At 43.3% G+C, this 26775-nt stretch overlaps 1 protein-coding gene across 7 annotated transcripts in view; it reads left to right on the forward strand.

Annotated features, from left to right (window-relative positions):
• Positions 1-26775, forward strand: part of PRKG1 (protein kinase cGMP-dependent 1) — a 983026-nt gene that overhangs the window by 449774 nt on the left and 506477 nt on the right. Inside the window, exon 1 of one of the 7 annotated variants that reach the window (XM_083149091.1) lies at positions 2743-2843. The exons of the other annotated variants lie outside the window; for them this stretch is intronic. The gene's annotated coding sequence lies outside the window, so the exon portion shown is untranslated. Of the gene's footprint in view, positions 1-2742; positions 2844-26775 lie in introns of those variants that run through there. 7 annotated transcript variants of the gene reach the window in all.

A 26775-nucleotide genomic window follows, 5' to 3' on the forward strand; every position in this document is an offset into this window, starting at 1 on the left:
GAATTTGGCTGAGGACCCTGCAGATATCAGAAATGTTAGGTCTCAAGTATCTTTTAATATTAGACCTAAACTGAATTTTATTATTTTCAGAAAATTGCTATATTAATAAACAGAATGACTGCAGTTTGTAACGGTCACAAATATAAATGAACATAATATGGAAATACCGCCATCCTGTTTGAGTAATATGGTAAACTTTGAGGTAGTAAATGGCTAGTGTTATACAAGTACATGGAAATGCAGGACAGAGCAGGGTCCTGTTGCTGAACTGGCCAGGAGCCTAGTTTTATGCGGGGTACACACCAGGACGACCCGCTCACGATGCACATCGTGAGCGGGTCGTCAGTGTCTCGTCCGACCCGCTCACGATGACGCGGGAGGGCACGACCCGCTCACGATGTGCACCGTGAGCGGGTCCGATCCGATGGCGACCCGCACCCGGTTCTATGGTCGTCATTGAGATCCTACCTGCAGCAGGTAGGATCTCAATAACGACCGACCGACCCGCGGAACCGCGCATCGGATCGGAATCGCTCCACACCAGGTCAGAAAAGGGCCCAATCAGCACACAATCTACATCCGATTGATCGGAATTGGATCTAGATTGTGCTGATCGGGCCCTAGTCGTCCTGGTGTGTACCTAGCATTAGTCTTTGGCAACCTGTAGAATCAATATTATCAGATGTCACTGAGGTACCTATACTATTTGATGTTCTTTAATATAGAAAGTACAAGCATTACAATCACAGAAAATTCCACCTGTGCATTTCTTTTACGCTTATAAGAATGTGCATACTGTAGCATGCAGTACAGTTGTAGTCTAGCTTCGGTGACACTGAATCGCAGACACCATCTGTTTTTGTGACATAAAGGTGACATCTGTTATGACAGAATAATGTACAGACAATTGATGAATTGATTCTCCTTATAAGAGTCACTTAGAGGCGCGAGTGACATTCTTTCAATGAACAATTTAATCCTGTTTCTGGCACGTAGAGAAAATATTGAAGCCTAAGAGAAGTCACACGTCAAAAGTAAAAGGTCCCACTCAGGCGCATTTATCAGAATAGAGATATTGCAGCATATGGTGTGGCAAGCCGTTTTATCATCCTGCCTCATATACATGTGTGTGCCATTTTGAAGAAATTTTAAACACTCCGGAATAATAATGTCATAATAGATATAAATTTAGTTATACTATACTGTTCCCCTGCCTATATTATTTTTTTTGTTACATACACTTGATATTTTCAATCCAGTGTTGCGTTGTTTAACACTATTAGATCATAGATTATTGCAGCTGCAATGTTCTTTTCCTATACAGGGGATAATTCATATATTGATAAATAGTGCCTAGGACAAAAACTGGCAAAAGTTAAAGTAGATGAACATGGAGCCTCAAAAAGTCTGCAATGGTTTTACAAAAACAGTTCACAACTCCGGGGCAGACTTATGGGTCAAGCCACCACTAGGAACAATATTATCAGTTGCCCCTCATCAGGACAATTCCCTCTTCCTGTTGGGTCCTGTTAAAGAAGCACCCACCTTAACCCTTGTGTATGACCAACATTTATTGACCATTGCCCGCTCCTCCCTCACAAGTTACAAAATAAAAAAATAAGTTGTAATGGCTAAAAAAACAAAACAAAAACAAAATACAGAGTCACCTGGACTCATCTGGCTATCACCCTAGAGGCTCTCATCCAAGAAATCATGCTTTGCAGCCCCCCAGCAAGTGTCAACCCATGGCACATGCCTTGGGAAATCTATTACTGGTGATACCCTTACATCACTGCCCGGCAGTATAAATCTTTGTCTATTAATAGTGGATCCAGGACTGTTTCTAGACATTTTGGCTCCCAGTTTTAACACAAAAAAATGCATAGACATTGTAAACATAAAATATTTGCTTGCGCCACAGGTAGGTGCCCAAAAAATGGGTATGGCTTTACTGCAATGGACGTGGCATTGCAGGAACAGACAGCTTTACACCGACGACTTACAACATATTCATTTTCCATCTCAAACTATGGGCATCTTCTTCAAAAATCCAATGACATAATCATCAGGTTCTTCACTTATTTTTAGCTCGAGCAAACTGATTGGCCACTATCAGTGTGTGAGGATGTGTTAAGACTAATAACAAATGGTGAATATGATTATATACAACAACTATAGTATTCCTCTCAATGATGATGACTACAGTATGTCTCTACAGTCCAGAATCTTGGAGAACCTTGAAAAGGGTCAAGTTTGCATAAAAAGGGTGAGATTTCCCTCAAAAGGGAAGGGAGTATAAGGTCCGAATTTGGGCAAATATTATTTTGCGCTGAGTTCACGTCTCATTGTTGTCAGTTATGGATATTGTGACAAGAACACTGGAATAGTGTTTGAGGGCAGGTATATTTGTCCCAGGTTCTTGTCTTACACCTTTTAGAAATAGGAAAACCATACTTGCCTACCTGACCCTCTCCATGCGGGAGAAAATGCTCTGTTCCTGGACTTCCCTAGTAATGTATAATTGCCATCACCTGTGGGGAGCTAGGTAAAGGTGTTTCACCACAGGTGATGGCAATCATACATTACCAGGGAAGCACAGGAACAGAGCATTTTCTCCCGCTTGGAGGGGGTCAGATAGGCAAGTATGAGGAAAACTTCCATGCAAATGTTTCTTTTTTGTTAAAGCTGAGTAAAGGCCCAGCTCAGGTGTTTGGCCTCACAGAGGGCTAATTAGCACTTGCAGCTGTGCAAGGCCCATGTAGAGCTGCTGGACTGATCAGTGTGTGCAGACTGCCTGGGGAGGCTGCAGAATCTCTGTGAGTGGAACAAGCTTTCTGATGCAAGTAAGCTATCCAGTAGTGACTGGAAAACTTATAGTTTTGTTTAGAGATAGTAAGGAATAACCTGTGTTTAGTTAGTTCCGGACAGGCAAGGTATATTGTTTTGTTGTTTATTTTTATTTTCTGCTGAATAAAACTGGTTGCGGCCAGTTGCACCCCAAAGACTGGACTTTCTCAGCTGCTGCTTGCTGCCTTCTACCCCAGGAAAAGGCATTCAGTTCCCCTACAGTGTTACAACTTATACCTCCAATCTATTTTGTGGATCAAAATGGTTTCTGTACTGTATAACATTCCCGGATCATCATTCAGTGATATTCCATTCATAGTTATCGGAAGTTTTATAGTCTTTGCTTTGATGCTCTTATTGCAAATCGCAGCATTTGTGGGCCCTCCATGCCAGAACCTACATCTGCTCTGCAATCTGCCTCGTGCTCTGTAGACAATCATTGGGAATGAAACTGTCGATGATTTTGCTAGGCTGTTCTATGTAAACACAACATTGGGTGTCATTTTTGTAGGGTCAATCTGATTGAGGATATACAAAGTTTGACTTTATAAACATTCTCTTGAGATTTTATAGGATTAATTATTTAAGCAATAAACATTAAAGCAATATATTTTAAATTTGTATCACAAAGACAAAATTACAGCTAGGCCTCTTAAGGGCCTATATATTAAACAGATGAAAGCTGCATATCACCCAGGAAAAAAGGGTTTCTTACTACAGATGGAGTAACTCTTATTTGACCTGCTCCTGTCGATTCTATCGCCAACAACCACCATCCTCCGACAGAAAAGGGCGTGCGCGCACGATACGCTTGTGCACCCCATCCTGTCAGAGGCTGTATAAGGGACAGGGCAGCTGAGAGGAATGCCAGGCCCCGGTAAAAATTTTGGGGCGTGGCCTACATGTGGGCACCTCCCACACTTAGGCCACGCCCCCACAATGTTTAGTGGAGGATGAAAGAAAACTCTAAAAACTGTAATCTCAGCAGCAGCACACTCCTACAGTATGTGCTGTGCTGACAGCAGGCTCAGCATGACCTCTCACGCTGTCAGTGAGACACTCATGCTGAGCCTGCTGTCAGCACAGCACATGCTGTAGAAGTGTGTGCTGCTGTTGCTACCCAAGAGGGACGGAGGGGAAGGGAGGGGTCGGACAGCAAGCCTGGGCCCGGGTAATTAGTACCTGCTGCCCCCCCTCTCGGCTGCCCTGAGCAGGGATAGAGTAAGATGCTCGCATGTTCCTGTCAGATGGTGCTGCCATCCCCCAGCCTGCACCAGCACATGAGATCTGGCGATGGGGCATGCTGGCTGACGGCTGCTCCATCTCTATGTGGATGGAAGAATATGTACTATGAAAATAAATAAAATCTTTATTATTGCTTTTATATTTTCACATGCAAATTATTGCCACAAATTTTCTGTTACCATTTTCTTTCCATTTTAATCATTATTATTTGTACACAAATTCAACCACAAGCCCACGTATTGGCATTCAGTCCGACTGTGTATGCATGTGGCTGCTAGCTGTTTTGTGCTTATATCCCGAGCGCGTAGTATCGATCAGGTGTCATCGTTTATTAATGTTGGTAATACATACGGATAAAGTTACAAAAAAATCAATTTTGCTTTATTTAAAAATCAATTATACATCAATCACCATCTATGCTGTGTTTAAGGGTCTAAATTGCTGACATTGCCTGTTAGTGAATAGGTGTTTTAGACCCTTAAACGCAACAATTGATCTAAATCAAACTTTGGTAAATTTCCCCGATAGTGTGAACTGCAAATTTTAGTGATAAGCATTTGGTTCTGAAATCCAGAGGCTTTACTGGTACTGGTGACATCTGGTGTGGCCTAACCCGCTGAGCACCTGAAAAAAATGAGCATGGCCTTGCAGGAAATCACAGGGCCTAGATGGAAAGGTACATGGCTTCACGTGAGGCTCCTGATTGCATCACTTGTTAGCATGCCTACTATAAGGGGGTGTGGCCAATCTGGAAATCCTGATGCATCAACCTGCATCCCCAGAGATGCTGAGCTGCCCCTGGAGCTGTCTGCAGTGCTGACCCCTCCTCTGTAACAGGAGCCAGTCATGTCAGAAGGCATGCCCCCAGAGTGGGTCATCAGGAAATTTCACTGCAGCAATTGGCTCCTGTCACTGCAGAGGAGCCAAAATTGTGAGGTTACCCCTCTCACAGGGAGACACTGGATGTGAACCACACCCACAGTGACCCTGTATTGCCTAACTACTTCCTACATTGCCACATTTATTGCAGCTTGTAACACGTGTTTTAAGCTTGCCACAGATAAGATGAATGCAGGCATATCTGTAGTTGCATCTTCATTCTATTAAATGTTCTGTTTTAACTTATTATTGATTAAGGGTAATGTGTGACCATTTAAAATCTAGAGGACTACCCTATAGTGGTTCAGGGTTGGCTATCAGTGACCTATATTGTTTTAGCCATATCATTTGTCCAGTAACCTCTTGCCCATGAGTGTACCAACATGTCTGTTTCTATCAAGTAATGATTATTAACAACATTTTAGATGTGCTGTACTATCAGAGGTTTATGTGTGATTGACCTGGTTTTAGACAAGATTCACTTTGTTATTTGGTTTTCCTGTGTGCCTCCCACATTTGTCACATTAAGAGGGCCTGACCAATACGCAGCAATGAACTGATTTAAGAGGTCAATATGTTGTTCCCACAATGATTGCATTTATGGGCATTATTGATATTATTTTGCCTATACCTCCCAACTTTCGAAGCGATGGAGGCGGGACTTTGCTGCTGGCGTTACTTTCCGGGGTGTGGCCTAATGCTGGGGTGTGGCCTATACGCACGGTTCTCCAGCGAGGCCACGCCCCCATTTTGACGCTATGGGGGCATGACCCAGAGGCTCTGTTAGCCTCTAGCCATGCCCCCAGCCCCCTGTCTGCGGGAATAGACGCTGTGCGCATGCGCACAGCATTTATTCCCCACTGCTTAGCAGCCGACAGGGAGGACTCCCAACAGCCCCCCCTCACCGCGGGACACTGCCGGCCGCTGGAGGGACAGCGGGACAGGCCCTGATAATCGGGACTGTCCCGCTGAAATCAGGGCTGTTGGGATGTATGCTTTGCCTGTAAAACATAGCTTTAGAAGCTATTTTCACTAATATAATAATAAATAATTCCTTATAATGTGATCACAGATGCTTCAGTTAATTAGTTCTTATTGTTCAATAAATGTTTCAAATGATCCAACAGAGAATTCATGTAGGGATTACATTGCACCAATCTCAGGTGACATTAGCTATTCTGTCTGTTAACAGATAAGTTAGTGCAACCTTTAACGTAATGTATATTTGATGCTATAAGGAAATCTATGTTCTTCTCCTACACTCCTCTACATCTGTTGGGTAATATTTCAGATCAGTTGCAAGTAAGTTTAAACATCAAACAGTGATGTCTTGGAAATGTATTTTAATGGCAGCTTCTTCACAGATAAACTTCTAAGCAATTATCGGTACTTCTGAAATGTGTAACCTTTTTTATACTGTGGATAGGATGAATAAAAAGCTGGATTAATAGTTCTCTGGTGTCCCTACCAGATCATTATATATATATATATATATATATATATATATATATATATATATATATATATATATATATATATATATATATATTAAAAAAAGGTTCAGAGGGCGCTAAAAATGAATAAACAACTTTGTAAATGCATTATTTAATAAAATTGCCCAATGGGCATAATTCATGAATAAAAGTAACAATTTGTTATTACAATAAAAAAACAAAAAGTGAGTTCTTTCTGATGTCAGATGTTCATAATCAGCACATAAATGCACAAGTACCAACGCGTTTCGTCAACAACATGACTTCATCAGGGGCGATAACCTATCGGTAACACACTTAGTAGTCAGAAGTTGAAACTGATTGCCTAAAATCCAAACCTGAACAATCCAAATCTGAAGTTTTCCAGATAAATCAATGGAGATCCAAAAAATGATGAATCATCACTGTGTTAACTTTAGTGGGCTCAGACATATTGAGTTTTATAAATATAAGGTCAGCGGCCGGACTATCTCCTTAGAGAGCAGTGTGCACTGTGGGGATTCAATATATATGGCCCTTGGCAATAGGTAATTTTCCCAAAGTTGAAATGTTGCTGCTCCCACCCCTAATCATGTTCCAATCAACAAAGAAAACAGGGTGTACAAAATGTCAGCTCAATAGGACAACTGCAAGGCGGCCCTCAAACACCTTGAAGTTGGAACATAGTATACGCAATGATTAATTCCATCTCAAAGCAGTATACTCTTCCCTATCTCAACCATTTTCATTTTTCTCCTTAGAGAAATCTACGTGGGCACACCCAGGCAACCCCAGCAATTGTTTAAAAACGTTCTGAATCAGATTTTCCAAATTTAATTTGAAAAAGTACTGAAATAACATAAAAAATGTAAGAATGTGAATTTAGTGAATGTGTGCTGTAAAAGGGGTGATAATAAAGCTGTACTATTCTATGTGGGAAATTTACTAAGATGGGAGTTCTATTTCACATGGGCTGTTGCTATGAGCAACCAATCAGAAACTACTTATTTATTTAACACCTTCTAGAAGATAATAGAAAGTATCTGATTGGTTTATACAAGACAGGTGTGTGTGATAAATCTGACGTGCCTTGTCTAGCAGCCAAATTATACCTTCCACACTGAATCAATCATTCAGTACAAATGGTTTATAGGACAAAAAGAAAAGGAAGGTGATCTAAAGGCTCTGGATATATTATCTGAATATATCAATACAAATTAACTTACCCTTTGGACATTGGAGAGTGCACATGCTCAGGCCACACTGAGGAAATTTTAACTCTGATCCCCCTAAAAATACTAAAGAGTGATCAAATCACTTGTTTGGAGGCGGAAATTAAGGTTTCATATACCTGTTTTTACCCTTGGTTCAAGTTTAAAGGTCAATAAGTGACCACTTTCATTTTTTGGAGGCTGGATTGTGAGGAATCCGGCCAGAATTGTGGCTACCCTTACCCATATTAATACGGTTCACCTGTCTCAAGTATCATTCGCCTATGAAAAATTCACTAAAGAATGAGATTATGATACACTCATAAACGATTCATACTATAAGTATCAAAACACCTGATGAAGTCTCATAAAGAGACGAAACGCGTCGGGTACTTGGTATGATCCCAATTACAAGAGCATTTGTTTTTTATATGTTTTATAATAAATATTTTATATCTCAGAAGAATTCTTGGTTGATCATTTTATAATTGTACAAAGTGTGGAAAGACTGAATTCACTAAAGAATTGTTTATGGGCGCTGAATAACACTATTGGGTTGTGATATCAATACAAATATCTCTATATTTTGACTGCACATTCTATCCAGCGCCTGTTGATAGCAAATAAACTACTCACGTTTGTTTGTTCAACAGCTTTTTGGTTACGACTTATTGAAAAGCGTATCTGACTATATGCAGCATGTAATAAGGAACATGCAACACGCTTTACCATAAAATTCAGTTTGTATGCTGCATTACAGCTATCCTTGTATGTATTCACAAGCATTCCCTTTGATCTACAGTATAGTACTGTGTTCAAAGTATCAGTATGTTTCTTCAAGTTTATACTGACATAAATAACATGTATCAAAATCTACTGTCAAGGGAGTAATTAATTTTTAAGTCAACATTTTTACAGCTGCACCTGCATTTCTAATGCTTTATGAATTAATTATCCAGTTGTTTCATAGGAATCTGGGTTTTATGCTTTTAGTTGTAAATCAAGTGGGACTAGATATTGGCAGATTCTATTTAAATACAGAGCCAACATTTCTCTTAAGTACTAGAACCATAGGGAAACATTCTGAGAAATCCTGGAATGAGCATCATGAATTATGTACTTGGTTATTTGTTTGATTACGGAAAAAAAAGGGGGGGGCTAAAACATTGTATCCACTGATTCGCTCAGAGTCATTTCATGTATTCATGATCACAGCGTTTGAAGCCAAGGCCAGTGGTGCATTTCTGAGAACATATACCAAATAAATATATATAGAAACAAAGAATTTGACAAACTTGGCCAATCTACAAACACACTTAGTATTTTTGAGGGGTTGGGAGCCAATTAAACTACCACTATAATTTTTTATTGTGGGAGGAAACCAGAGTACCCAGAGTAAACCCACGCAAGTTAAGCGAGAATATAGAAACTCCACACAGTTAGCGTCATGGTGGGAATTTAACCCATGACTTCAGTGCTGCGAGGTAGTAATGCTAACCATTACACTATTCGTACAGCTCTAACTTTGCCCACATACACAGTGATATCAGCAGTATTGGCCCCTTGTCCAGTTTTCATTGTGTGGCCCCAAACATGGCTTCTGATAGTTTATAAATTTACAGACAGTAAAAAAAAAAAAATCTGATACATAAATAATCTGTCAGTAAAAAGAAAACAAAAAAAACAACTTTGGTTATTTTCTTATAGAAGTGACAGTAAAATAATATTTTTCATACCCTTGCCTTAGGCCCAAAGCAGGCCAGATAGTGTTGATAATGATCTAATAGAAATCCATCATATTATAGTGCTCGTTGGCAAATAATAATTCTAATGGAAAAAATCTGCAATGCCATTGAACCACGTAGCCCTACTTAATTTCACAGTGACCATAATGCAATCACCCCTCCCTTCATGCCCATTGTAAATCTGAATTGGGAAATATAATTTGTACACTTTTGTGGTGGGACTAACTATCTGCTGATGCTACATGACAATGGTAAATTCTGATCTTACATTTGGCCAATGAAATATAAGGTGTTCATTACTTTTTTTATACCATACAATGGTATATACATAGAGAACAGTGGCGTAACTAGGTCACCGCAACCCAAGTGGTGGTGGGGGAGAGCAGGCACCTCGGCAGATTCCATGCAGTCTGGCTGTCCACTTGGAATCTGCTAAAACAGTCCACCGTAAATGACTGCTGCATTGGAGGAGAGATGCAAGAGGTTCTACTGGATCTCTAGTGTCTGTCAGGGCAGCTCAGCACGTTCATTGCTACCTGTAAATTCGGGATTCCTGGAGCGCTGATGCGCTGTGAGTATGTAACTCACTGGCAATGAGCAAGGAAAGCCCTGGCAATGAACATGTAACCCCTTGGTAATGATCATGCAACCCATGGCAATGAGCAATAAACCCCTGGCAATGAGCAAGAAACCTTTGCAAACAAGGAAGAACCCCTGGCAATGAGCATGTTACACATGGCAATGAGCAAGAAACCCCTGGCAATGAGCTTGTAACCTGTGGCCAGTGGCGGATTCAGGGGGGGGCACCTGGGCACGTGCCCCCCCTGTCATGTCATTGTAGCTGAGGACCAGGGCTTTCCAATGAGCCCAGCCCCGTGTCTCTAGCCCCCCGGGAACCAGAGATATCACCTGGCAAAGCTGTAACGTTTTTTCCCCATAGGATAATATGGGACCCGTCAATTCCGACTTCCACCCGGTTCCGATGGCTGCCAGTTCCCCCCCCCTGGCATCACAGAAGATTGAAAGATCCAAATCGCTGGGCCTTCAATATGATACCAGGCTGGTCCATATCGGTCAAGCGGTTCCAGAGATATTACGTGTAAACTAATTTTTTTTTATTTTTGAAATGTAATTTCATGGCTGTTCATGTTCTTTGAGGGCAGATTACTCTGGAACCAAACGCTCCAGTTTCACGGGACCAAAACCATTCAAAGCCCACTCAAAAGTTCTTCAATATGATACTTGTCTCATGTAAATGGATCAGTTGGTTCCGATATAGCCGGTTAAATAAGATAACTGGTTAAAGGGGGGGAGGGGGGGTTTTCTCTCCCCCTCACACCAGAAAATGCAGGGACTAGGCTGGTGTAAAAGGGGCCAACCTGGGCATTTTCTGGTGTGAAAGGGGTATTATTTCAAATAGCCGGGACCTGCAGTGCTTTGAATACAGCCAGGCTCTGCCACTGTCAGTGGATATCACTTTTGCCTGGCGGCTGTCCCCCATTTACCGCGAGCATGTATTCCCCTTGGCAATGAGCATGTAATCCCACATGGCAATGAGCATGGAACCTCTGGCAATGAGCATGGAACCCTTGGCAATGAGCATGTAGATAAGCAGCACTTATGTAGCATAATTTTTAATAGGCATTATGGTGTTTGACATAATACATAATGGACATAATGGCATGTAACTTAACGTGTAATGGACGTAATGGTGTAAATGTTTAATGCGCGCCTTTGGTGGACAATGTCCTTGTTTATGAAGCGTATTATGAATTTTGGCTTAATCTGTGTGGCATTATGTGAATTCTGGCTCAATCCGTGTGGCATTATGTGAATTTTGGCTCAATCCGTGTGGCATTATGTGAATTTTGGCTCAATCCGTGTGGCATTATGTGAATTTTGGCTCAATCCGTGTGGCATTATGTGAATTTTGACACAATCCATATGGCATTATGTTTATTTTGGCTCAATCCATTTGGCATTATGTGAATTTTGGCTCAATCCGTGTGTTATTATGTAAATTTTGGCTCAATCCGTGTGGCATTATGTGAATTTTGACACAATCCGTGTGGCACTATTTGAATTTTGGCTCAATCCATGTGGCATTATGTGAATTCTGGCTCAATCCATGTGGCATTATTTGAATTTTGGCTCAATCCGTGTGGCATTATGTGAATTTTGGCTCATTCCATTTGGCATCATGTGTAAGGGGCAAGTATAATGGGGTCTAGTATTTTGTTGCATAATGTGTAGAAGTTGTTTATGGTGTTGTACACTACACTCAAGGACATGCCCCCTGTTGAGTGGCCACACCCCATTTTCAGGAGTGCGCACAACTACATCCTTCACTTTTGTCACCATGGTGGGCCTGCTTACTTTAAATGCCAGGGCCTATTTTTAATCCCATTCCCACCCTCTCTCTGCCGGTCTCTTAGCATGTACACTGGCACCACTAACACCGCCCCTCCCCCACCTAAACCCTCTTTTATCATGGTGCCCCCCCTGTCATTTTATCCTGGATCCGCCCCTGCCTGTGGCAATGAGCAAATAGGTAAAAATATGTATAATGTATGGGGGGGGGGGGGGGAGCAGAAACTATTTTGGCAGGGGGCGTCAAAAAAGTTTTAAGTAAGCTTCTTTATCATGTCCCATTTTTTGCAATTGTGTGAACCCACATTGCTGTGATAACATTCAATTGCAATTCGATTGCCTACCATTCCATTCTCCAAGTTTGCATCCTTTGCAATAAAGAATGTTGCATGTTTATACAATGAAGACCACATAGCTGAAATTGCTATTACATGGGCACAGTAAATAATAATACTGTTTAACAGGAAATAGATAGTGAGTATTGATTGGCTGCATCCCTTGTTTAATACATAATACATAATAAGTACAGTTTTGTTTCTCAGTGTGGTGTGACTGCCAGCAAAGCTGCTATTTATTCACAAGGATGTTTCTGCACATAATACTAAGACAAATGCCTGTAATAAAGGTTTCTTTGTTAAAATTTTAATACTGAATCAGGACTTTAATATAACATCTTATCACTTTTTTGTTGATGTATTAGTGCAATCACAGTGACAACGGAATGCTTGTAGCAGTAAGAAGGATTAATTTCCTCTCTTAATACCTGTGAGTCTCTTCCCCTGCTGTTCTCCGATAAGAAAGCCCTAGCAAAGAAGCAGATAGATGCTGGTAGCACTTATATGCCGAGAAATAGTGTCATTATATTTGTATAAGCTATGTATGTACACTGTTTCTAGGTCCCGGCTATTGGTTTAATATTAGGTTTGTATCCAGCACATTTGAGGAATGCTAGCATCATTTTTTTTTTACATACCTCTCCCTAAGAAAATAAGTCTCTAGGTGCCATTTAAACTAAAATACATTTCTCTTCTATGCATACTTGCCTAATTTTGAAAACTAGTTTCAGGAAGATTATAGCTAGCAGTAGAAATTTGAACAGCGCCCCATTAAGGGGCGTGTCGTGCTCCACCCAAAGGGCGTGTCTAGTTTCATTTATGGGCTTAAATGCTTGTCGCGAGATATTTATAGATAACATTAGTAACTATATACTTTGGGAAATGTAGTATTGATATAACGCCAGCTGTCCTGATATTGCCATATCCAGATTATTTCAAAGAGAGGGTTATTATCCAAAAAAGCGCAGATTAATAAGGTACAGCAGCTTATGATAGACACCAAGTGTTCTGCCAAACACTCAATAGGGTGACAATTTATACAATAGTGAGATCGGTGAGAACATATAGCGCTACTCTTATATGTTTAACAAAATAACATAACTTATAATGAAGTGATGGTCCAGAAATATTTCGAAGTTTTCTGAAAACCTGAAATGACAATAAATGATATCCCCTCGTCCTAATTCAATGGGTTTTTTGGGGGGAAAACGGGATATATCAACAAAGACAGATCATTGTGCAGTATCCAAGTTTAACACAAATTTTTATTATGTACAGGACACTCACAATGTTAATAGAAAAAAAGCGTATTATCACATATTAGTGCACTCGGTTTTTGTGGTTGGCGCTAGTTCCACTATGGATGAATAGAAACACTCGAGCCGCTGGTCCTCGGTAAAGGGGGGCTGCCCTTTTAAATAGTAATGCAAGAGGGGGTGTGAGGATCTGCGCTCAGAGTGTACAATAAGTGGCTGACAGTAGTGTTGGGTAAAAGCAGTTTTATTATCACTGACAATGTATCCAATATATCGCTGCTTGCAGCCGGGGTGTAGGGGGTTAAGAAGAAAAAAAGGAGGTATGGGAAAAATGGAGGGGGTTAATCTGTGCTGCTGGGGCAAGCACACAGATAAGGTGGGGTGGTGGCAGTCAATGGGAAAGCAGGAAAAGTCACAATGCAGGTGCGCAGGTCAGTGGTGCGGAGGGCTGGCGTCCCGTACCACCCGCAGTACACTATACCTGTCCTCGCCGGGGATGCTTGTCCTCTATTCCTCTTCTTCCTACTGGCTCCGTCACAACTCGGCTGAATCGGCGCCTTGTCCGCTCGATTCGCCGGTTTCCACGGCTGCTGCACAGACGGGACTTCCGTACTGAAGTCTCGCGGGATTCGCGCCTGGGGCCGTCTGCTGTAGCTGCCGTGCGCTCGACTCCCAGCCGGGAGGAGACTGGATATGTCCTGTTGATGTGGCTGTGAACTCCAACGCGTTGCGACCGTTTAGGGTCTTCTTCAGGGAGTATAGTGTGTCGCTGTTTGGCATTGGCATTTATCCTATGCGCATAATGACGTCTGGGTATGCGGTGGCCATTTTGAATGAGGGCAAATTAGCCCATAAGTAAATATCTTGGTTTACATTCGGGAATGTAGGAATTAATAGATGATGAGGGGGAAAAAAATAAGGGGGGAATGAGTAGATACTACTGTGATATCTCTGTATACTGTGCAGACTGAACGCACAGGTTGCTATGAGTACCGAGTATGATAAGGTGCACGTCTATTGGTGGAGTAAACGGTGGCCATCTTGGTTAAGGGAAAATTGCCCATACATGGGTTTCTTATTCTCTAAGGTTGGTGTTGCTCTTGAAGGATGAGCGGAGAATTGTAAACGGGTCCAGGTGGATGTATAACCATGCACTATGTACGTACATAATTCACTGGTCTTAAATATTGCTAGTGTGGGGCGGGGGGGGGGGAGGGGGAATTTTGAAAAACAATATTGTCACTTGTTGAAGTGGGGGGGGGGGGGGGGTTTGACCCTGGCTAACAGTCTTTAAGGGGTACTAGATCTGGATCTCTTAACAGTCATGATAGTGGTGGGTCAGTAGTGACTAATGGACCTGACCTCATTGTCGGCATTGAGTCCCCTGGGTATCATGGATCTCAGAGTGAAAATCCATTTCAACTCTTCTGTGTTGATGATCTTGATAAAGTCCCCTCCCCGCCAGTTCTTGTGTACTAATTTGATCCCAATGATGGATAGGCCAGATGGGTTACTGTCGTGGATGTCTTTGAAGTGCTTGGAGAGGCTATGGGTCTCAAAACCGTTTTGTATGTGTCTAACATGTTCTGCTGCCCTGATCTTAAGTTTCCTGATGGTCCGTCCTACGTACTGCAGGCCACATGGGCAGTTTGCTAGGTATATAACTCCCATGTGGTCGCAGGAGATATGTTCTTTGATTTTAAATTCTTCTGTAGTCACTGTTGATTTGAAGGTCTCTATTCTTTTAGTGGAGGTTATCTTTCTAATTTTACACAGTTTGCATCTACCACAGTGGTAGAAGCCCTTGTTTTTGTCCGTTTTTTCTTGTGTTTTGATGTGGTTATGGGTCAGTTTCTGTTTCAGGTCTGTAGATTTTTTGTATATCATGCGGGGTTTTGCTGGTAGTAAATCGCCTAAGATTTCATCCTCCAGGAGGATGTGCCAATGTTTGCGCATGATGTTATAAAAAAGTCTATTGTCAGAGTTGTATTTGGTGATAAATGTCATCTTAAAGTTGTCTCTATTGTCTTTGGTTTTGTCCTTGTATGTGAGTAAATTGTCCCTGTCAGTATTCTCTGCTTTCTCGTAGGCCTCTTGGATTATAGTCTCCTTGTACCCTTTGTCTTTAAATTGAGTGCTCATACTGTCTGCTTGTGTTCTGTAGTCCGTAAGTTTGGTGCAGTTCCGTCTGACCCTTTGGAACTGGCTGGTCGGGATGCCCGCCAGCCAGTTGGGATGGTGCCCGCTCGTGGAGAGAATATAGCTATTCACGTCTACCGGTTTCTGATATATCTTGGTGTTTATGTGGTTATCTTCAATGAACACTGTAATGTCGAGGAAATTTACCTGTGCTCTACTGTACTCTGTTGTGAAAATGAGGTTATTGTGGTTGTCGTTTATGTGTTGCATGAAAGATTTTAAGCTGTCTTCTGTCCCCCTCCAGATGAAAATGATGTCGTCAATGTATCTTCGCCAGAGCACCAGATTCTCCCCTAGTCCGCCATCTGCCCAGATGTTCTTGTCCTCCCAGCAGCTCATAAAGAGGTTGGCGTAGCTAGGGGCGAATCTGGTGCCCATAGCGGTCCCTGTCGTCTGTCTGTAATATGTGTCTCCAAACCAAAGGTAATTGTGTTCCAAAATGTATCTGATGCAGTCTAGGATGAATTGTGTCTGGTCGGTGGGTAATGTTGTGTCCTGTCTGAGATAATGTTCTGTGGCTTCTATTCCCTGATCGTGATTGATTACTGAGTATAATGATGTAATGTCACTGGTGCAGATCCAGTATGTGTCCTCCCATTCTATTGTCTGTAATGTTCTGATTATGTCTGTTGTGTCTCTGATGTATGATTTTTGTGTGCTGACATAAGGTTGAAGGAATCTGTCGATATACTGGGAAAGGTTGGATGTGAGTGACTGTATTCCTGATACTATAGGGCGGCCTGGGGGGTGTTGGGTGTTCTTGTGTACCTTCGGCAGATAATAAAAAACGGGGATAACTGGGTTCTGGTTGTCAAGAAAAAGATGTTCCTTCTCTGTTAAAATGCCTATGTCTCTGCCTGCTTGTAGAAGCATTCTCAATTCTTGTTGGTAAGTGGATGTTGGGTTTGTAGTTAAAGGTTCATATGTGTTGCTATCTGACAGTATTCTCATTGCTTCTTGTGTGTAGTCCTCCGTGTTTAGTAGAACGATCCCTCCCCCCTTGTCTGCTGGTTTTATTGTAATGTTTTTATTGTCCCTGAGTTCTTTGAGTGTCTCCATTTCTTGTTTAGTTAAATTCATGCTTGTCTTATGTCCCTTTATGTTGAGGTCTTCTAAATCATGAGTGACTAGTGTTTCAAATGTGTCGACCAAATGTCCTCTCATGTGTTGTGGATAGAATTTTGATGTGGGTCTGAGTTCGGAATGTTTGTATGTGTCTGCAATGTCTTTTTTCTGGTGGTATGGTGGGGGTTTATGATGGTATTTGGCTAAAGCTAGCTTCCTAGTGAATCTGTGTAAGTCCATATATGTCTGGAATTTGTCAAGTCTTGCGGTTGGTGCAAATTTCAACCCTTTATTGAGTAATGTCATATGTCTGTCTTCAAGTGTGAGGCTGCTAATGTTGAAAATCCCAGTACTGTCTGTCTTTTTTTGGGGTTCTTGTTGTGTCTGTCTTGTGCTTTGTTCCTTTTTGTGTTGATTTCTACCTCCTCTGCATCCTCTTCTAGTGTGGTAAGTTTCCTCTTGTTTCTGTTTGTGTCCTGTGTTTGTGATATTGTCGTTATGTCCTCCGGGTTTGTGTGGTTCTCCATGCAGGTCCCGGTCCCTGCTGGTGTCTCTAAAAAAACTTGTTCTACACATGTCGTCTGTGTCGTGTCGGTATTGGGGACGTTATCTGGAGTACTGTGTCTACTGTCTTCTAGTGGGCTTAGATCTATTGTTGGCGTGCAAGGGTTCGGTCTGACTGTCACAAACGGAAGCGTGGTTCCTCTTTCTAGAGATTGTCTGGCTAGTGATTCGTATGTGTGGGGTCCTTCTTCTGCAATACTGTACGTTGAGAATGAGGTGTCACATGTGTCTCCGCTAAGTGTACTCTGGTCTGGGTCTTCTGATTCTCTTATGTCGTTATGGTCTACAGGGGTGTCCGCTGTGGTAATAGTCGTTTTGTGTATTTGGGTCATATATTGCTGATAGGTAAGATTGAGACGTCTGTATACTGGGGTGTTGCTACGTTTTTTGAGGTGTTTCTTAGTCGGAGTTTTGGGATTTGTTTTCACTGGACTTTTTGTATTTGTGTATTTTTTTGGCTGTCTCTTGTCTTTAGGTTTATGTTGTTTTTTACCTAGTTTGTCTCTAATGATTTTGTCTCTCTTGGTGTTGATGATTGTCTGTTCGTTCCTCAGAATACGTTGCTGTGATAAGGTCTCTAACTGTTGAAAATCTGCCTGGTCCCTGAATCTGTCAAGTTGAGTGTTCAATGCGGTGATCTCTTTGTCTAGTGAGTTAAGTTCGGTACACTGAGTATCTATGATAAGTTGTGTTAGTCTTACCGAACAGTCATGGGTAATGAGATTCCACTGTGTCATGAACTTAGCGTCGTCAAGGTGGTGGGAGGGTGACTTTTTAATTCTCAGTCCTTTGGGTATGAGGTTGTGGTTAATATACCATTGTAATGTGGTGACATCCCACCATAATTTGGACTCCTTAGTCACTAATTTTTCTAATGTAAGAAAGGTGTCGCAAAATTTCTGGCCATCTTCCTGTAATGCAGTGGTGATGTCTAGGTCATCAAAAACCTGGGTGGCCCGGTTTTCTCTGCCTGTGCGTATGTCTGTTATTCCCATAAGGAAAAGCTGCCTAACCGTAGCCCAAAAATATTAGTGCACTCGGTTTTTGTGGTTGGCGCTAGTTCCACTATGGATGAATAGAAACACTCGAGCCGCTGGTCCTCGGTAAAGGGGGGCTGCCCTTTTAAATAGTAATGCAAGAGGGGGTGTGAGGATCTGCGCTCAGAGTGTACAATAAGTGGCTGACAGTAGTGTTGGGTAAAAGCAGTTTTATTATCACTGACAATGTATCCAATATATCGCTGCTTGCAGCCGGGGTGTAGGGGGTTAAGAAGAAAAAAAGGAGGTATGGGAAAAATGGAGGGGGTTAATCTGTGCTGCTGGGGCAAGCACACAGATAAGGTGGGGTGGTGGCAGTCAATGGGAAAGCAGGAAAAGTCACAATGCAGGTGCGCAGGTCAGTGGTGCGGAGGGCTGGCGTCCCGTACCACCCGCAGTACACTATACCTGTCCTCGCCGGGGATGCTTGTCCTCTATTCCTCTTCTTCCTACTGGCTCCGTCACAACTCGGCTGAATCGGCGCCTTGTCCGCTCGATTCGCCGGTTTCCACGGCTGCTGCACAGACGGGACTTCCGTACTGAAGTCTCGCGGGATTCGCGCCTGGGGCCGTCTGCTGTAGCTGCCGTGCGCTCGACTCCCAGCCGGGAGGAGACTGGATATGTCCTGTTGATGTGGCTGTGAACTCCAACGCGTTGCGACCGTTTAGGGTCTTCTTCAGGGAGTATAGTGTGTCGCTGTTTGGTATTGGCATTTATCCTATGCGCATAATGACGTCTGGGTATGCGGTGGCCATTTTGAATGAGGGCAAATTAGCCCATAAGTAAATATCTTGGTTTACATTCGGGAATGTAGGAATTAATAGATGATGAGGGGGAAAAAAATAAGGGAAGTCCCGTCTGTGCAGCAGCCGTGGAAACCGGCGAATCGAGCGGACAAGGCGCCGATTCAGCCGAGTTGTGACGGAGCCAGTAGGAAGAAGAGGAATAGAGGACAAGCATCCCCGGCGAGGACAGGTATAGTGTACTGCGGGTGGTACGGGACGCCAGCCCTCCGCACCACTGACCTGCGCACCTGCATTGTGACTTTTCCTGCTTTCCCATTGACTGCCACCACCCCACCTTATCTGTGTGCTTGCCCCAGCAGCACAGATTAACCCCCTCCATTTTTCCCATACCTCCTTTTTTTCTTCTTAACCCCCTACACCCCGGCTGCAAGCAGCGATATATTGGATACATTGTCAGTGATAATAAAACTGCTTTTACCCAACACTACTGTCAGCCACTTATTGTACACTCTGAGCGCAGATCCTCACACCCCCTCTTGCAGTATTATCACATATCACACTTCTGAAGAAGGACAAAGGAGTCCGAAATGCATCAAGTGTGATACATGCTGTGAACTTCTTGTGGCTGAGCGGCGACCCTCCATTGATTCCGGACGCATGAGGACTGGGGATACCGGTGCCTGGAACCTCCTTTAAGAACAACTGAGTCCTGGACTTTGGTGGATGGACGTTTGCAGTTTTGCCACAGGGATATGTGAATATACGCTTTTTTTCTATTAACATTGTGAGTGTCCTGTACATAATAAAAATTTGTGTTAAACTTGGATACTGCACAATGATCTGTCTTTGTTGATATACCCCGTTTTCCAAAAAAAAAAACAATTGAATTGGGACAAGGGGATATAATTTATTGTCATTTTAGGTTTTCAGAAAACTTCGAAATATTTCTAGACCATCACTTCATTATAAGTTATGTTATTTTGTTAAACATATAAGGGTAGCGCTATATGTTCTCACCGATCTCACTATTGTATAAATATCCAGATTATTTACAAAATAACGCATTTTATTTCTTTGCTAATTGTATTAAAAAAATAATAGATGATCTGCTACAGGAAGCCCAAGTTGGCTCTTCTAGTTCTGTGTACCTGTGTAAGCCTCGATCTTCATGTACTCTGCCCTGATGAAGTCTTCTTATTAAATTACAGCAGTTACTTAGTAACGTATGACCTAATTCAGACCTGTTTGCTATGCTGCTAACTTTTGGAGTCCTGTGACCCTGTGCAAACCTGCAACGGGGTCACTAGAACGGCTTGTGAAAATTAGCTGGATCAGCGAATATCTGAAAATCCATTCACAAGCCTCTCACCTTGGCCCTTATTCTGGTTGGTGCGGATATTCCCGCTTGCGTACGGGCCGCCGGTGTTTATCTTCTGCGCATGTGCAGAGGTCACTCTGCGCATGTGCAGGCGATTTCGCCGCAAGGATTCTCTATACGCCGCACGGGGGGCGTAGAGGGGCGTGAGGGGCTACTTATCCTCATTACCCTATGCATACGCCCCGCGTTTCATGGGCGTTCCCATGCAAACGCGGGGCGTATACATGGTAATGAGGCCGTGACGCGTGGGTACAGGGCGGGCATCTGACATCGCCGGATGTCAGCTGCCCGCCCCCATACAAGATTTCACACGGACAAGTGTCCGTGTGGTCTTGTGTTGCGGGACCTGGTGGAGCGTGCGGCCCTGCATTCGATGTTCGGCGACCATCGAATGCAGGGGCTGCTCCCACCATGGAGGAGGCGTATCCCCGTCCAATTTCATGCGGATCGCCACATATCCGCGTACGGACGGCCGTGGCGATCCGTATGGAAGGCGGGGATTCGCCTGCACGGTCGGAGCCGCATATGCGGCTCCGGCCGCACCAACCAGAATAAGGGCCCATGTAAGGATTCTTATTATTTATTGCCCGGCGTGTGAATTCACAGCCTTGTGAATGTCATGTCTGAATAACCCCACTAATTTTCACAACCATCACAAACAGATAAATGGACAACTAAGTAGGGAGAAGGGAAGCATTGGAGCGCAATATTTTTAAAGATTTACGCTTTATAATCCTTTGAGTGCCAAGGGAATTAGTCAAAATAGGTGTGAAAATTGACAAGCATTGTTATCCATCATAATGACCTGTCATGTTTACCTTACAGAAGAAATCTAGGGCCAGGTGCACTAAGCTTCAAAAGTGATAAAATGGAGAGTGATAAACAAAACAGCCAATCAGCTCCTGCCTAACCTTTTTCAAACACAGTCAAACAAAGAGATTTTTCAAACACAGTCTGTGACATGGCAGGTAGGAGCTGATTGGCTGGCTGTTTATCGCTCTGCATTTTATCACTTTTGAAGCTTAGTGCATCTGGCCAATAATCTTTTTTGATACAACATTTTTATTTGAATTTATATAACAAATGTGATCGACGCTGACATTTTTAATGGATATTTTGCATCTCACAGAGATGCTGGCACTCAGAGGGTTAATAATGTAGGGAAGATAACTCCAGTACACGTTCAAATTCCTAAATAAAAAATAAAGTGATGTTAATGTGTAAAAGCCCAGTGGGGGAAATAATGACTTTCTGGGAGACAAGAGCCACATGAAAAAAAACTTTAAGAAATTAAAACCGGTCTAGAAATGTTTCTTTAAAAAAATCTAACACCTTGGTCTGGCAATGTACGTCCTTGCTTCACTGGTCTGTGGCATGCTCATTTCATGTGTAATCATCTTTTCTGTGCTGCAAACCTGTGTCCATCTGGCTAAAACATCCATCCATCTTGCTCGGAGTGTTTGTCATTGGTGTAGTGGGAATACAGTGACTGATATAACCATTTTCCATAACGGAAAAGTTGAAAAAAAACCCCATATTTTCATGTTAGGCAACTATTTTAGCGACAGGCCAATACAAGTGCTAAGTGAACTTTCTCACAAGTTGCTCCCTATGGTTCATTTTAGACTTAAGTAGTACAGTACACCCTGGGCGAAATGTAATAGGGTGTGATTTGTTAGACATGTGCGATTTTTGGTCAAAAACGGCCGAAATCGCACATTTTCCGAAAATCGCACATTTAATAGGTTGAAAATCGCGGTAAAAAATCGCACTTTTTACCGCGAAATCGCACTTTTCTAAGTGCGATTTTTAGTCACATTTCAATTCGCATCCAGATGTTTTCCCATTATAAAGTATACAACTCGCAAATGTAATAGGGTGCGATTTTTGGTCAATGTTACCAAAAATCGCAAAAAAAATAGACCAGGTTCTGACAGGCGATTTTGACAGAACCATGCACAGATCATTGAGATCTGTGCATGGTTCTGTTAATAAAAATGTGTAAAAGTGTTTTTATAAAAAAAAAATGGCGTGGGGTCCCCCCTCCTAAGCATAACCAGCCCCGGGCTCATTGAGCCGGACCTGGTTCCAAAAATACGGGGGGACAAAAAGCATAGGGGTCCCCCGTATTTCTGAAACCAGCCCCGGACTCTTGGACCGGTCCTGGTTCCAAAAATACGGGGGACAAAAAATCTGGGGGTCCCCCGTATTTTGAAACCAGCACCGGGCTCCAACAGCCCGCGGTGTCATGCCACAGCCGGGGGACACTTTTTATACAAGGTCCCCCGGCCAAAACATGAGCACCGTGGCTGGTCAGCCTTGGACGGGGTACCTGGAGGAGTGGGGACCCCCCCAATAAAGGGGTCCCCCCCCCCCCAGGCTTCACCCGTCCAGGGCTGAAGCCCGGGGCTGTCACCGGCGTCCGTGGCCAGTGGACGCCGGCCTGATAGGGTTAAATTCATCATACATATCATTACATTGCTTTTTACCGGCGAACTACAAGTGCCAGCAGACCTCCCCCGCATGCTGGGACTTGGAGAACCACAAGTCCCAGCATGCAGGGCATTAATGGGCCCGCTGGGACTTGTAGTCCACCTGTAAAAAGAATGTTTATAAAAAACACACACACAGAGAAGTACAAGTTTATTACACACACACACCTCAATTTTACACAGCGTTACTTACCATTCCTGGATCCAGCGCTGGTCTGGCTGCTTTACAGCCGGCTCCCCCCGAACTGACAGGCAGCGGGGAGAAGCGGCTGTCTCCGTCGCTTCTAACAGCCTCTGTAGCGCTGTCCGAGTGCTACAGAGGCTGAGAGCGTGATTGGCTGAGCTACAGTATGCGTCTCCATGGAGACGCATAGCTCAGCCAATCAGGACTGAGCTATGCGTCTCCATGGAGACGCATACTGTAGCTCAGCCAATCACGCTCTCAGCCTCTGTAGCACTCGGACAGCGCTACAGAGGCTGTTAGAAGCGACGGAGACAGCCGCTTCTCCCCGCTGCCTGTCAGTTCGGGGGGAGCCGGCTGTAAAGCAGCCAGACCAGCGCTGGATCCAGGAATGGTAAGTAACGCTGTGTAAAATTGAGGTGTGTGTGTGTAATAAACTTGTACTTCTCTGTGTGTGTGTTTTTTATAAACATTCTTTTTACAGGTGGACTACAAGTCCCAGCGGGCCCATTAATGCCCTGCATGCTGGGACTTGTGGTTCTCCAAGTCCCAGCATGCGGGGGAGGTCTGCTGGCACTTGTAGTTCGCCGGTAAAAAGCAATGTAATGATATGTATGATGAATTTAACCCTATCAGGCCGGCGTCCACTGGCCACGGACGCCGGTGACAGCCCCGGGCTTCAGCCCTGGACGGGTGAAGCCTGGGGGGGGGGGACCCCTTTATTGGGGGGGTCCCCACTCCTCCAGGTACCCCGTCCAAGGCTGACCAGCCACGGTGCTCATGTTTTGGCCGGGGGACCTTGTATAAAAAGTGTCCCCCGGCTGTGGCATGACACCGCGGGCTGTTGGAGCCCGGTGCTGGTTTCAAAATACGGGGGACCCCCAGATTTTTTGTCCCCCGTATTTTTGGAACCAGGACCGGTCCAAGAGTCCGGGGCTGGTTTCAGAAATACGGGGGACCCCTATGCTTTTTGTCCCCCCGTATTTTTGGAACCAGGTCCGGCTCAATGAGCCCGGGGCTGGTTATGCTTAGGAGGGGGGACCCCACGCCGTTTTTTTTTTTTTGCACAAAAGCGCATTTATAAAAATGCGCACATTTTCATGACTGAAAATGCGCACATTTTCATGACTAAAAATCGCGGCAAATCGCGGCAAATCGCATTTTTTTGCCGCTAATTCGCATCTCATTACATATGCGAATTCGCGGCAAAAAACGCGATTTTTAAAGGTGCGATTTGGTGCGATTTTTTTTTAGTCTAAAAAATCGCACCCTATTACATTTCGCCCCCTGTGCGGATTATTTGGTGCCACTGTACTTAAAATATTGAAGCTTTAATCAATACTGCAGCGTAATAGTGAGTAGTTTTGGTATACTGCTATTTCTTTAAAGCTATTTCTAGACTAGCATTATCAGGGCTGTTATCAAGAATTTTGTGGCCCCGGACTCATTAACAGTTCGCCCCCCCGCCCCCCCCCCCCCCCCCATCTCACTTGACTTACAGTAACCCGGCTCCAGCTCCCCCATCTCCTCTTCCGCTGAGTTGCAGCCTGGAGATCTTCAACTCAGGATGCTAGCGGCCAATAAAAATGCAGCACTGTCTGGTGAGCCAATCAGAGCTCACGTATCGGCAGCTGCTCTGACTGGCTGCCGGTCTGCAAGCTCTGATTGGCTCAAAACCCGGTGCAGCATTTTATTTGTCCGCCAGCGTCCTGGGTTGAATAAGCCTGCACTCCGGGACCTGCTTTTTTCAGCACACTGAGTGCAGCGCAGCGGAGGCAGTCAGGGGGTTGCGGTGGGTAAAATGAGCTGTCCGGAGGCCGAGGCCCGGGACAGCTGTACCCACAGCACCCCTCTATTGGCAGCCCTGAGCATAATGTGCAAGAAAGAAAAATATTCAGAACAACTTTTAAGAGCTGCCGTTTTTTGGCTGAAGCTCCCGGAATTTGTATGCTTCCATCTGGCACCAGTCTAAGCATACCAGAGCAACTACAATGAAATGTGTACACTTGTGGCTCATAAATCTAATTATTTGGCTTGAAGAGTAATAAATAACAAACATAAACAAATGGAAGTGTTTCTCTCTTGGTACATTTCACCGCTTATGAGTCTTGGTTGCCTTTGAAATTCCGAGATAGAATTGTCTGCATTTCACAGCTCTCATCGCTGTCCCTTCAGCTACTAAACATATGGTTTATTGGAACAAAGAATTAATTAAAAGCACCTCCCTGATCGGCTCGAGAAGTGCAGTATTCATCTTCTAATGTGTGATTAGCCAGATAAACTCATTGAAAAGTGAATAAATGAGCAGACACTCCACCGCAATAGGGAAGGATCAGTTGGGTTAAAAATTCAATTCAAATCGGAAAGGCCAACAGATGTTTTGGGCAGATGAACAAAATGCCTCTTGTTCCTCAGGCGACTTTGAAAGAAAACATCCAAACAACATGAAATATAGACAATCGCCCATGTGGCAGGGTCCTTCTGAAAGGCTTTGGAAAGGAGGAGTGTGAAGTGTGTGTTTCTACGGAAGATAAAACTCTGTGCCTTGCTAACATCTTGTTTTCTTGGAATATAATGGAGATGAATAAAACAAGCGGGGATTATCATATGCAGGCATTCATCCAATGACTATAAAACATTGTAAGATGCTGAAAAATATACATAAAGCATGCTGGAAAGCCTTTCAGGCCTTTAGACACATTTTCATTATATAATCCATTGGCAACTGCACTCAGTGCCCTTACAGGGTGGTAATGAAGGGCCACCGGCTCTGGGATGTAGAGCACTGTCCTAAGAACACTGCAGGGTGATTGGTTGGTGCATCCCTTGGTTGCTCCGGGTGGATGAACAGTAGCTACTGGCTACAAGGTACCATTCCAGCCAGCAGCATGCACCGCTCACTCATCCCGAGTTACTTGCACTCTCGAACAGCAGGATACACTCTTTGGCTGTTGTTCTGACTATTTAGCATGAAGCATTTATTTAAATGGGTTAACCTAACATCTCTATGCAGAGCCCTTAGAAATGTCAGCCAGACTGCCAAGCTCAGAAAGTTCATATATCCTCACTGCAGATTGAGCAGCACTGACTGCAGTAGCGCACGCAGTGAGGCTGCAACAGTAAACCCCATGAAAGGGTGTGATACAGAGGGGTGAAGAATGATATATGTGAGCAATGGGATATTTCATAAAATGTTAGATAAAAGTAATCAAAACTACTTATTTTACTTGTAGCTAATCCCTCCACTTATAATGTAATAGTTATGGCCTACTTGGACTTGTCAATACCTGTAAGTGGCTCTTGAAAAAGTTCGACTTCTTTAACAGAACAGTTGGGAAAACCAAATTTTCCTCACTGTAGGATAGAATCAGTGGGCTTAAACTGTTACTCACACTATCACACAGAATTTTATGTAAATCCACTGGCGAGTTACACACAAATGAAATAAATATATGACTTACACAGTAAATATAATATTTCAATGGAAGTCTCTTTAGAAGACTCAAAACAGGAAGACCATAGTGCAACAACGTCTGAATAAGAAATCAATTTATTGTTCTTCACTTCACTCATATTTAATAGGAGTTAATGCGCATATCAATAGGTCTTTCTGTTCAATCCAAAGAGGATCTTCCCCATAAAGTTTTTCCCTAGGGACTTGATGAAATATATGAATATATAGTGCAAAAACGTATTTTAAAATATAAATACATACACTCACATGTGGTAGATAAAAACAAGCAGGAAAAAAAA

The sequence above is a fragment of the Crinia signifera genome, chromosome 6 (genome assembly GCF_055691185.1).
Source record: "Crinia signifera chromosome 6, ASM5569118v1, whole genome shotgun sequence".
In the NCBI taxonomy this organism is placed as follows: domain Eukaryota; kingdom Metazoa; phylum Chordata; class Amphibia; order Anura; family Myobatrachidae; genus Crinia; species Crinia signifera.